This window comes from Acomys minous, assembly GCF_964271855.1.
Source record: "Acomys minous genome assembly, chromosome: 4".
Taxonomy (NCBI): domain Eukaryota; kingdom Metazoa; phylum Chordata; class Mammalia; order Rodentia; family Muridae; genus Acomys; species Acomys minous.
The window spans coordinates 50935913-50948115 of NC_140486.1; positions in this window are offsets into that span (position 1 = coordinate 50935913).

Genomic DNA, 12203 nt, shown 5'->3' on the forward strand with positions numbered 1-12203 from the left:
GTCAAACCCGCAATTCAGGAAAAGTGACTGCAACCGCAGCAGCCAGACTCTGGAGCAGCAGCCGGAACCCAGAACCTTGACGTGTTCGCTGGAGTGTTTCTTTCTAGGAGTGTCTTGAAGCGGAGAGCTAAACAGCCAAACAGTGGGAAAGCAAGTCTGTTTGCAGCAGACAAACACCTCACACCCTCACACAAGTCTGTTGCACGTCCCACGCTTGGGGTCCAAACAAAAACATGTTTACATCCACTACAATGCTGGAACTGTTTGAGAAGGATTAGAAGGTGTGTCTCTGAGAGTGGACTTTGAACTTTCAACAGACTATTCCATTCCCAGCTAGCTAGCTCTGCCGTCTACTTGTGGATCAGATATGAGCTCCCAGCTCCTGCTCCAGCACCGCCTGCCCGCTGCTGCCATGCCCCATGCCGGCGTGGCCACGGACTCACCCTCTGAAACTGTAAGCAAACTCCCAATAAACTCTTTCTTCCATAAGTTGCCTTGGTCATGGTGTCACATCTAAGGCCCAGGAGGCTTTAAACTCACAACAAAGCTGAGAATGGCTTTGAAATCTTGATCTTCTTGCTTCCACCTCCCAAGCGCTGGGATTATTGGCAATGCACTATTATGTACAGAAGTTTTTATTTTATTTTGTGTGGGATAGAATCTCACGCTGTGGCCCATGCTGGTCTGGAGCTCACTGTGTAACCCAAAGGTGACCCAGTGAAGTCCTCAGAGTCCTCCTGTGGAGGCCTCGCTCCCCCTCTCCCACCAGCATTCACCCCTTACTGATCTTATCTCATCACCTTTCAAAGGCCCCACCTCTAAACCCCAAAGCTGGATTTTTTTCTGCTGTCTGTCTGTTTTTTGGTGGGAGGCAGGTGGTGAGACAGAGTCTCACTATGTATCCCTGGCTGTTCTGGACCAGGGTGGCCTCAAACTCACAGAGATCTCTTGCCTCTGCCTTCCAAATTCTGGGATAGGTTTGCACCACCATGCCCAGCTGCAGTTTCTGAATACTTTGCAATGGAAATGAAGGGTGAACAAAAATCTCTGTGGAGACAAATCAGATTCAAACCGGGGCACTTACTATTTTTTTTTCTCTGATATAAGATTTTGTGTGTGCGTGTGTGCACGTGTATGTGATGCTGAAGATTGAATTTAGGGCCTCACATATGCTAAGTAAGTACACTACCACTGAGGCATAGTCCCATTATTGTTGATGTTTGTTTCTACTTTTTTTTTTTTTTTTTTTTTTTTTGGTTTTTCGAGACAGGGTTTCTCTGTGTAGCCTTGGCTGTCCTGGACTCGCTTTGTAGCTATAGACCAGGCTGGCCTCAAACTCACAGCAATCCACCTGCCACTGCCTCCTGAGTGCTGGGATTAAAGGCGTGTGCCACTATGCCCGGCTACTTTAAAATATTTTATTTTGTATGTATGACTGTTTTGCCTACATGTGTGTGCATCACATGCATGCCTGGTGCCCACTCAGATTGAAGAAAACATTGGGTTTCTAGCAGTTGTTAGCCGCCATGTGGGGGAACCAACCCCCAGTCCTCTGAAGAGCAGATGGCTCAGCGGTTAAAGGCACTCACCAGCAAGCATGATGACCTAAGTTTGATCTCTGGGGGCTCCACAGTAGAATTTGAGAACCAACTCCTGTGAGCTATCCTCTAACCAGAGTGGATGTGTGTGTTCTTGCACCTGAGCACGCACACACACACACACACACACACACACACACCAATGCCAGAGTGGTGGTGGAATAGGCAAGCCTCTCCTGGCCTATTCTTGTATCTTCATAGCCAGCACCACAGCCCAGGAAATGCTCAGCCAAGCCGCCTCCCTGAAAACTCCAGTGGGGGCGCAGGGTCTACCCGCCTTCCTTCTTTTCTCTCCTCCCAGGGAGACGTCTACAGAGTCAAGGCCTTTCCATTTGCCTTGGCTCCATTAGCCTGGGCCTGAGGGTGTGAATGGCACAGTTATTCCTTGCTAAGTGCTTGAATGAGACTAATAGGTCATCTGTGCTTTTCTCTGAAGAAGGTCCAAATTCCTGGTAAACAACCAGACACTCTCCCAGCCCACAGCCCAGAGCCAAGATCAGGTGGAGGCGCAGTGGCTGGGCTGGAGCTCTTAATGGTATCATGGCTAGCTGGGACGGTTAACGCCATTAGACTAGTTTCTGTGTAGCAGGAAGTGAAGGGCTCCTGTCAGCAGGACCAAGTGCCGAGTGACGGTCTGGGGGCAGCAGATGTTTACACTTGTTTGTTTGTTGTTTTGTTTGGTTTTATTTGTGACAGGGTCATACTCTGTAGCCCAAGCTGGCCTTGAAGTTCCAGAGACCCACCTGCCTCTGCCTCTGCCTCTGGGGTGCCAGGATAAATGGTATATGCCGTCTTGCCTGGCTCCCATTTTATTTCTGAGATAGGCTCTCTTATTGAACCTAGAGTCACTGAGTCACCAAGACTAGCTGGGCAGCCCCCAGCTTCAGGGCTCCTCCCCACCCACCTGTGGAGAGATGCCGCCATAACTAGCTTTTGTTGTTGTTGTTATTTTTTTAAATGTGGACTCTGGGAATCCAAATCCAGGTCCTTAGGCTTGTGCATCGAGCGTGTCACCAACTTATCCATCTCCCTGGCACCACAACTTGCTTGTTTTGAAGTTTGGAAATTATTGCAACACTCTACATAATGCCTCATAAAGGAAGGACGGGCACTGAATAAATGACAGACACTATTATTTATTGGGAAATAACACTTCTGGGAAAGACAGCTGCTGGCCCCGTGTGTTGTTATAAAAAACTAAAATCCCAACCATTCGATTTTACAATAAAGACTCAGGAGCCAGATGCTGGGTTGAAAACTTACTAGCTCAGAAAGGCAGAGAAAGCACCCAGCTGACCTTCTTACTGAGAGGACCCAGAATGACTTTAATATGGGTTGACAAAACTAATTCCATTTTGTAAAGGGCTCCATCTTGTTCTTGGGCTCAGCTGAGACACACCCGCACCCCAGGTTCCTGGAAAAAAAAAAAACAGAAATAGTGCCAGCCAGTGTGCTTTTAACACACTTCAGCTTGCCAAAATAGGCCCTATCCCGAACTAACATCTGTGTTTCACAACACACATGCTGGAACTTTGGGTCAAAAAGAGGAAACTTCCCCTCTTTCCAAACAACTAGCAGGTCCTGATGAAAGTCACCCTCCCTGTTTGTGGTTTGTTTGTTTGTTTGTTTTTTCTTTTTTTGCTTTAAAAGATGAGTAATAACTTTGTTCTCAGTCATGGTTCCAACCCCCGAGCTTGGACAGCATCCCTGGCTGCCAGGACCCGTTGCCTAGTAAAATTAAAGTATTTTGTTTCACAATAAGGTGTCTATGATGTTCCTTTGTGCAACCCAGACCCAACACTGCACAGCTCATGCCCTGAAGGAAAAAGCCAAAAGCTAAAAGCCCCCAAATCTTTTCTTTTCCGAGCTGTCTTAAATACCCTTCTCTCAAAGTCTCTCCTTTCTACCTAATCCCTGTCAGCTGGTTTCTTGCTCCACCTCCTGATCTAGGATTAATTTTACTAAATCCTGTGTACAGAAAGCTCTTGGATTAAAGGTGTGTGCTAGGGCTGAGCCACACTAAACAAGAAACAGGTTATTTCAGTTCACAATCTCAGGGTTCACAACATCGTGAATTCTGTTCTATGCCCCGGAAGGTGATGCAGTTGACTCTCCCATCAACTATGCCCAGATTCTGGGTGAAGCTGCCTTAGGGCATCTTTTCAAGATCTGGGCTCTAGGGTGGAAACCAGAACCCTGAATCTGTAGCTCAGATCCCAAGGAACCCTGGACGAGCCAGGGCAGTCCCTGGCAGCTCAAACAGGCCTTAGGGAGGTGGGTCAAGAGCCAGGGGCATCTTCAACTGCTTATGCTTTCTGCACACAAACTTTCTATACATGAGGAAACCTGGGTTCCCCCTCAAGACTGGTTTTTCTGGCCAAGGGTACTACTAAGTTCTGAATACAGAAATCACTGCAGGCTTTCTGGTCTTGGCTGTTGAAGAATAGGGTAAAGTGAATGTGCTATCCCACAAATAATGTTTTGTTTTTTTGTTTTTTGTTTTTTTAGGTTTTTTTTTTGAGACAGGGTTTCTCTGTGTTATTTTCTCTGTCCTGGACTCGCTCAGTAGACCAGGCTGGCCTCCAACTCACAGCGATCTGCCTGCCCCTGCCTCCCAAGTGCTGGGATTAAAGGCGTGCGCCACCATGCCTGGCACAGATAAGTTTATTTTTGCACTGAGCTGAAGGTAACTGAGAAACAAAAGAAATGGGAAGAGTTCTCTCTCTTTTATTTCCTGAGAGCAAGGCATACATTTTTACTCAAGGAAGGTGCCTTCCCAGGGGCAGAATGAGAACAGTGCCTTTCTTTCTCTTCGAGGTTTTTGAAACAAAGTCTCATGCAGACCATAAGTTGCTATGTAGTGGAGGATGACGTCAAGTGCCAATTCTTCTGCCTCCACCTCCCAAGTACTGGATTATAGGTGTGTGTTGCCAGGCTTGGCTTGCTTGCTTTCCCCTTCCCACTCTCCTTCTTTCCTTCCCTCCCTTCCTCCTTCTCCCCCTCCCTTCCTCCCTTCCTCCCTCCCTTCCTCCCTCTCTCCTTCTTTACTTCCTTCCTATAGACAGTGTTTCCCCATGTTACCCAGGCTGGTTTCAATCCTGCCTCAGACTCCCAGATAGCTGGGGCTGCTGATATACACCACACTTCCTCTCCACAGTAGACTGTACTTTCACACCAAGAGGCAGAACAAATCTTTCCTTCCCTTAAAAAGTAAATCTAATTTGGGCAGTGGTGGCGCACTCCTTTAATCCCAGCACCCAAGGGGCAAGGGCAGGAGGATCTCTGTGAGTTTGAGGGCAGCCTGGGCTACATAAGAGTTTTAGGCTAGCCCAAGCTGTAGTGAGATCCTGTCTCAAAACAAAAATTAAAAAAAAACAAACAAACCTGTATTTGTTCATTTCATTTGGGTTTGTAAGCCTCCAGCTCCTTTCCTTGGCTAATAAGCCCTGTTTTCTTCACAGCACATTTAAAAGGTGGTCCTACAGTTCTGCCTTACTCTTCTCTTGGATTCTCTGGTTCTTTCTCCCATTCCCCCCTCCCCCCTAGACACGGTCTCTCTGTGTAGCCTTGGCTGTCCTGGATTCACTTCATAGACCAGGCTGGCCTTGAACTCACAGAGATCCACCTGCCTGTGCCTCCCAAGTGCAGGGATTACAGTCATGCACCTCCGTGCCTGGCTGGATCTCTGGTTCTTAACAGAGCTGTTTCTGGAAGAAGGTTTTTCACATCTGGAGTCTAAGAGATGAGTTCCAATAAAATTCTGCCCTCAAAAAAACAACAAAAAAAAAACCCCCTTCTGCCTTCAGATATTGATGAGGTCAGGGCCTTATCTGTGTACTGTGGATGGGATGGGAGTGGGAGAAAACAGAAACAATGATAATGGCTAACATTTATTGTGAGTTTAATGTGCATAAGGCACCATGCTAATGGCATAATGAGCATTATCTCATTTAATTTTCATAATTATCCTAATTTATTTTCTCAATTTGACCAGGAGGTTCAGTGCAGTCAAGCAACTTACCCAAGGTTACAGAGATGACAGGCAGCTGATGTATGTAGCAATCAAAACCCAACCAATGGCAGAGTGACTAACGTCTGATGTCCAGTGTTGGGCTGAGCCCCCACAGCCTGAACTACAAGAAGAGATGGGGCTGTGGATCCGGGCTCAGACAGAGGGAGCTCTCTTTCAGGGTGCAGGGAATGCTTTCTGGAAGGGCCAGGCTTGAACAATGAACATGATTTGTTGTGCAGCCCAGAGATCAGAGGGACAAGTGCAGAGGCCAGAAAGGTTAGGGAGTGTTGAGGGGATGACAAGGGGTTGGCTGTGCCTGAGGTCCTGTGAGCAAACTGTTCCTGTCACTTCTTTCGCTGAGAAAGGATGTACACACAGCGTGGCAGAGCCGCTGAGACACAAGCTGGGCCTTGTGGAAGGGACAGGGGTCTTGGAGAACTGGTATGCAGAAGTCTGGTGTGGCATGTTTGGTATTCCTGGCCATATGGACGGAGGTCCACGACCTTTCACCCTTCACATCCCAGAACAGTGGTCATTGGCCTGTGGGGGTGAAAGGATGAAATGAGCCTGTGTCTGGGCTAGGACAGTGCCAAAAATGAGGGAGCCGAACCCCACACCCCCCAAGGATGTCTACGAACAAGCTGTCTGGAGTCTCTGTTCAGCTGAAGTCAGAGGCATTTTTCCCAGACCCTGAGGCTGCCCAGACTTTTGTTGGCCTTGCATCTTTTCCTGCTAAGCCACTGCTGTGGGCTGGGGTAAGGCAGGGTGACATCTGAGACAGACAAGCTGGGTGGTGAAGACAGACACACAAGCAGTAGTGAGAGGCATTTGTGTGCTCAGTAAGTATCAAACACAGCCCTAGCAGTTTTCCCGTGTAGCCTTTTAAAGCAGAGCCACCTCCTGTTTTGTCCCTTCTCAGTATCCATCTGAAACTCACCAATTTTAAAGGAAAACTTCAGGATTAGCTGCACGTGGGGCTAGAGAGATGGCTCAGGGGTTAAGAGCACTTCCTGCTTTTGCAGAAGAGCTGGGTCAGTGCCTAGAAGTCACAGGGTGGCTCACAACCACCTGTAGCTGCAGTTACGGGGATCTAATGCCCTCTTCTGGCCTCTGTGGGCACCGAGCACACACACACACACGGGGTTTACACATACACTCACACATATGTACATGCAGGCAAAACACACATATACACAAAACAAAGTAAATGTTTATTTAGGGATGGCACTATTATCCCATTTCATTTCATTTCATTTTAGTTTAGTTTTTCTTTTTTTTTTTTCTTTTTTTCTTTTTTTCTTTTTTTCGAGACAGGGTTTCTCTGTGTAGCCTTGGCTGTCCTGGACTCACTTTGTAGACCAGGCTGGCCTCGAACTCACAGCGATCCGCCTGCCTCTGCCTCCCGAGTGCTGGGATTAAAGGCGTGCGCCACCACGCCCAGCTAGTTTAGTTTTTCAAGACAAGATTTTCTCTGTGTAGCCGTGGCTGTCCTAAAACTGGCTTTGTAGACTAGGGAGCCCTTGATCGCAGAAATCCTCCTGCCACTGTCTCCCAAGTGCTGGGATTAAAGTGTGCACCACCGTGCCTGGCTTATTATTCCATTTTAAGTCCATTAGCATCTCTTAAGGTCTTTTTTTCTTTTGGTTTTGGGTTTTTTTTTGGTTTGGTTGGTTTTTTGTTTTTTGTTTTTGTTTTTGTTTTTGCTTGAAGAGGCCACAGGGGATAGCAATCAGTTCTGCTCTGCCACTGCCCACCTTCTTCCTTTGAGGCAGGGTCTCCTGCTGCCTGCAGCTAGGCAGGCAGACAGCAAATCACATCAACTCTAGGTTCTCTGCCTCCGCAATGCTGGGTTATAGAAGCCAACGACAACACTGGGCTTTACAAATTATTATATTGCATTTATCTATTTACATGTTTATGAGTGCTTTGCATATGTAGAGGAGGCGGGAGGACAGCTTGCATGAGTTGGTGCTGCATTCCTGGGGATAGAACTCATCAGACTTGGTGGCAAGTGCTGGGGCCATTTCAACATCCTTCCACTGGTTTGATTTGCGGTGGAGTTTGTTTGTTCACAATAGTACTGGGATCCAAACTCATCCTGTTTATGCTCTTAACCTGCTGAGCCATTTCTCCAGGCGCCCTCCCCGTGCCCCCACCCAATTATGTCATTTTACAGAAAAGAGAAACGGGTGTCTAGAAACTCCCGCCAGAGGCACAACACTAACTGTTGGTAAGTAGGTTGCAAGTATGTTCTCTGCTTATTGGGAAAGTCCCTGTGCTCTGAAGACTTGGGGAGGGTCAGGAGTCTAGCATGAAGGAGGAAACAAGAGGGGCGTCAGCGGGCTGAGCTGAGGGCTGAGGAGGCCTGAGATACAGTATGAGGGAATTGCACCCCTCTCCCTCAAGGAGGGTGAGCTTGGCTCTTAGGGACTTGTGTGTTTCCCAACTTGGCTCCAGGCGGATTCTGTCTCTGTCCTCTTAACACAAAAGACCCCTTGTACCCCCTGAAAGAGGCCGACTGACTCAAGCTGGCTCCCTGCTGTGGGAAAGGGAGGGAGAACTGTGGTGAGGGAACCTAGAAATGAATTCCCAAATCAAGTACTCAGTTCCTTATGTTGACCGTCAGGGGAAACTCATAGTGTGGTCTGGAGTGGATATACACCTGTTTTTGTTTTGATCCTAAGTATGGGATGGGGAAGAGACTTGTGAGAGAGCAGGTGGTGTTTATCCACTTAGAAGTGGGGGAGGGCTTGGTTTTTGCCAGCTGAAACTCTAAGGGGAGCTATATATATATATACACACATGAGCCCACAACAGGAGGCTGGGGCTTTTTGGGTCTTGGTATTGTTTAGCAGTTCATTGTTCCACGTCAAGACGCTCCAAGAGAGAACCGCTCCAGCAAAGGCTTCGGGGCTCTGGGCTACGGCTGAGGCTCCAGGTTCCAGCAGCAACTTTGATGGAATTGCTGGTCTGCTAAAATCCTGCCGACTACACCAGGGTAATCACTCCCAGGAACTGAGTCCAACGAGGCCTATTTCCCCTGTTCCCATAAACCCCCTTTCTCTCCTATCTAGGGTAGGTGGGTTGGAAGGGAGGTGTAACCTCAAAGTAGGTTTGGAAAAGGCAAAGCCTACAGTAGTTAAAGGACACCATGGAAAGGCGATCCGGCTTGATCTGGATTTCAAACTCAACATCAGATCTTGGAGTTACAGACAGTTGTGAGCTGCCATGTGGGTGCTGGGAATTGAACTGGGGTCAATCTCTCCAGCCCCTCATTTTTAAATTTTTGTTGTTGTTGTTGTTGTTGTTGTTGTTTTGGTTTTTGAGACAGGTTTTCTCTGGGTCACCATGGCTGTCTTGGACTTGCTTTATAGACCAGGCTGGCCTTGAACTCACAGAGATCTGCCTGCCTCTGCCTCCCGAGTGCTGGGATTAAAGGCATGCACCACCACGACCTGCTTATCATTTATTTTTTATTTATCTTTATTTTTATTTTTTTGACAGGATTTCTCTATGTAGCCCTGGCTTTGTAGACCAGGCTGGCCTTGAACTCAGAGATCTGCCTGCCTCTGCGTCCTGAGTGCTGTTTATCTTTTATTTTTAAGGCAGATTCTTTTATATTTATTTACTTATTTATTTCAAATCATATAACTAGTATTTTGCCTGTATGTATGTGTATATATATGTATGTATATATACACATGTGTGTGTGTGTGTGTGTGTGTGTGTGTGTGTGTGTATTATTCCTGGTGCCTAAGGTCAGAAGCAGCATCAGATTCTCTGGAACTGGAGTTACAGATGATTGTGAGTCACTATATAGGTGCTGGGAACTGAGCCTAGATCTTCTGCAAGAGCCGCCGGTGCTCTGAACCGTTGAGCCATCTCTCCAGTCCCCAAGAGAGATTTTTTTTTTAATTTTACATTTTAGGATTGAAATTACAGTATTTGAAAATTTGAAGCAGGAAAATCAGAAGTTCAAGGCCATCCCGGGCTACTTGAGACACACACACACACAGATACACACAGACAGACAGACACAAACACACACAGACACAGAGATAGGGAGACAGAGGGACAGAGAGACAGGGACACAGGGAGAGAGACAGACAGAGACAGAGACAGACAGAAGAGAGAGACAGAGTCAGACAGAGATATATTGATGGTAAAGTATACAAAATCTGGGACTCCTGTATTTGTGTTTGGCAAGAGAAGACAACTTCTCTTTTCTCTGCCACCTAAAGAGTTCCAAAACACGACCACCTTCTGCCTATGTTGGTACAGGACTATAATCCCAGCACTCCAGATGCTGAGGCAGGAGAATAGGAAGTTGATGTCCAACTGCCCAGGGAGATCTTGACTCTAAATCAAAACCAGGGCCAAGCCAAGGGCACACTGGGTAAAGGCGGGGCGCCATGCCTGATGAAGCCCACCTGATGGAAGGAGAGACCTGGCTCCTGCAAAACTGAGGACCTGAGTTCAATTCTGGGGACCCACGTGGTGGAAGCAGAGAACCAACTCCGGCAAGTTGTCCTCTGACCTCCACACGTGCTGTGGCACCGCCTCCACACAAAATAAATAAAATATAATTAAATAATTAAAAGCAAAGCAAAGCAAAAGCGTGGCCACTTGTGTGAAATGAACATCCAGGAAAGGAAAAGCAAAAGAGAATCAGCGCAAATTGGAGTTTTATCATTCACATTACTGAGTGCTCAATTGCCTGCTATCCTGCCAAGCACTGCACCCACAATAGCCTTAGAATAGTGCTAGGGGTTACCTAGGGGGACAGCACAAACTTGGGAGTCCAGCCTTCCAGTGGCTTGCTCCGCGTCCGTGGCTCCTGCGTTTTCCCTCCTACCAGCTCCAATTTCCACTATGTGTCTCTTGAGTCATCATAATGAATCAAACTAAAGTACGTTAAGTGCTCTGGCCAGTGTTGAAACACAGTAAACAACAACACGAGTAACAGCGATTGAGCTGCTGCAAAATTAGCCAAATCCTGAAACAACATCATGCCTCCCTCCAGCCTGCGGCGCTGGATGTGGACCGGGTCCCGTCGGTGCAGCAGCTGTTCTGAGTCCCTCAGCCGCGGCGGCGCGGGGCTGGGGGAGAGGGCGAATGTGGGGGCCTGTGGGCTGCGAGCAAGAGGCCGCTAATGCAGTCGTCAGTTAATTAGAGGAGAAGGTTATGTCATTAACGGCGGGATCGATGCAAAGGGAATTAGGAGGCTCTGGCAGCGCCAGCGCCATCGCTGCACACTCTGCGCGGGCCAATTCAAGGAAAATTCGATACACATTAGTGCGCAGGATCTGCACCGGCCCAGGGCGGGGAACCTGGGCCTGAGACCTGCGGCAAGGACCCGTCCTGACGCCCTGATGCAAAGCTCAGGTCTTTCCCAGCGCTTGTGAGGCGTGGTCCCTGCTGGCCTCAGCTTTGATGGTTCCAGCGACTCCTGGGCTGATCACCTGGGCACTCTGATTGAGATCCTCTCCAGGTCACAAGGAAGATGCCCTGGCCTCCCTAGACTAGACCAGGTCATCTTATCCCCCCTCACAGCACTTGGTCATCAATGCAACTGTATGGTTACTTGGCAGTCCTTTCTTCCCACCAAACTGTTAACCCCAGGAGAGGGAGGACTGTGTGTCTGCCTTGTTTACCCTAAGCATAGTACCTGAAATGCAACGGCTGCTCAGTAACTATTTGCAGAATGAATTTCCTTAAATCCAAATACTGGGAAGGAAAATTAAGGCAGAAAGAAAGGAATTCGTTTGTCAAGATTGCCCTGATCTCCCAAATGTCCAGCTTTGCTGGAACAAATCTATTCATCTATCTGAATCTTGGTTTTCCCCAGCTAGGAGAAAGCTATAGGTGCCTCCCTGTTAGGTGCCAGGGACTGTGCTAAAGATTTCTGTATGTTTGCCCATTGAATTAAAGTCATTTTATGAAGCAGGAACTTGACACCATTGCCTTCACATCTGCTGCTCTTCTTCAGTAACCATGTTACAGGGTCCCACCCTGTCCTCTAACCCTGCCCCACTCCTGACCAGGCTGCCATTCCCAGGCTCCCTTGCTGGATGGTTTCTGGCTGAGTTTGGCCAATGGGAGGCGCTAGTACAAGGATGAGGTTAAGGTCTGGGGCTGAATTGTCCCTCACGGGTCCACATTTTCCTTCCTTCCTTCCTTCCTTCCTTCCTTCCTTCCTTCCTTCCTATTTATTTTATTTCTATGTGTATGATCGTTTGGTCTGCATCACCTAAGCACACCACATGCATGCTTGTTGCGATGATTGTGAGCCACCATGTAGGTGCTAGGAATGGACCCAGGCCCTCTCCAGGAGCAGCAAGAGCTCCTGACCACCGAGACGCCTCGCTAGCCCTTAGGCTCAAGTTTTTAAAGCTAGTTCCCCAGCTGGTGTCTATTTCAGGAGGCCCAGGACCCTCTAGGAGGTGGGACAAAGCTGGTGAAAGTAGGCCACTGGCAGGGTGGGGGCAAGGGCAGGATGAGGTGGGGGCAGGGTGGGGTGGGGGCAGGATGAGGTGGGGGCAGGGTGGGGTGGGGGCAGGGATGGGGACAGGGGCAGGGTGAGGTGGGGGCAG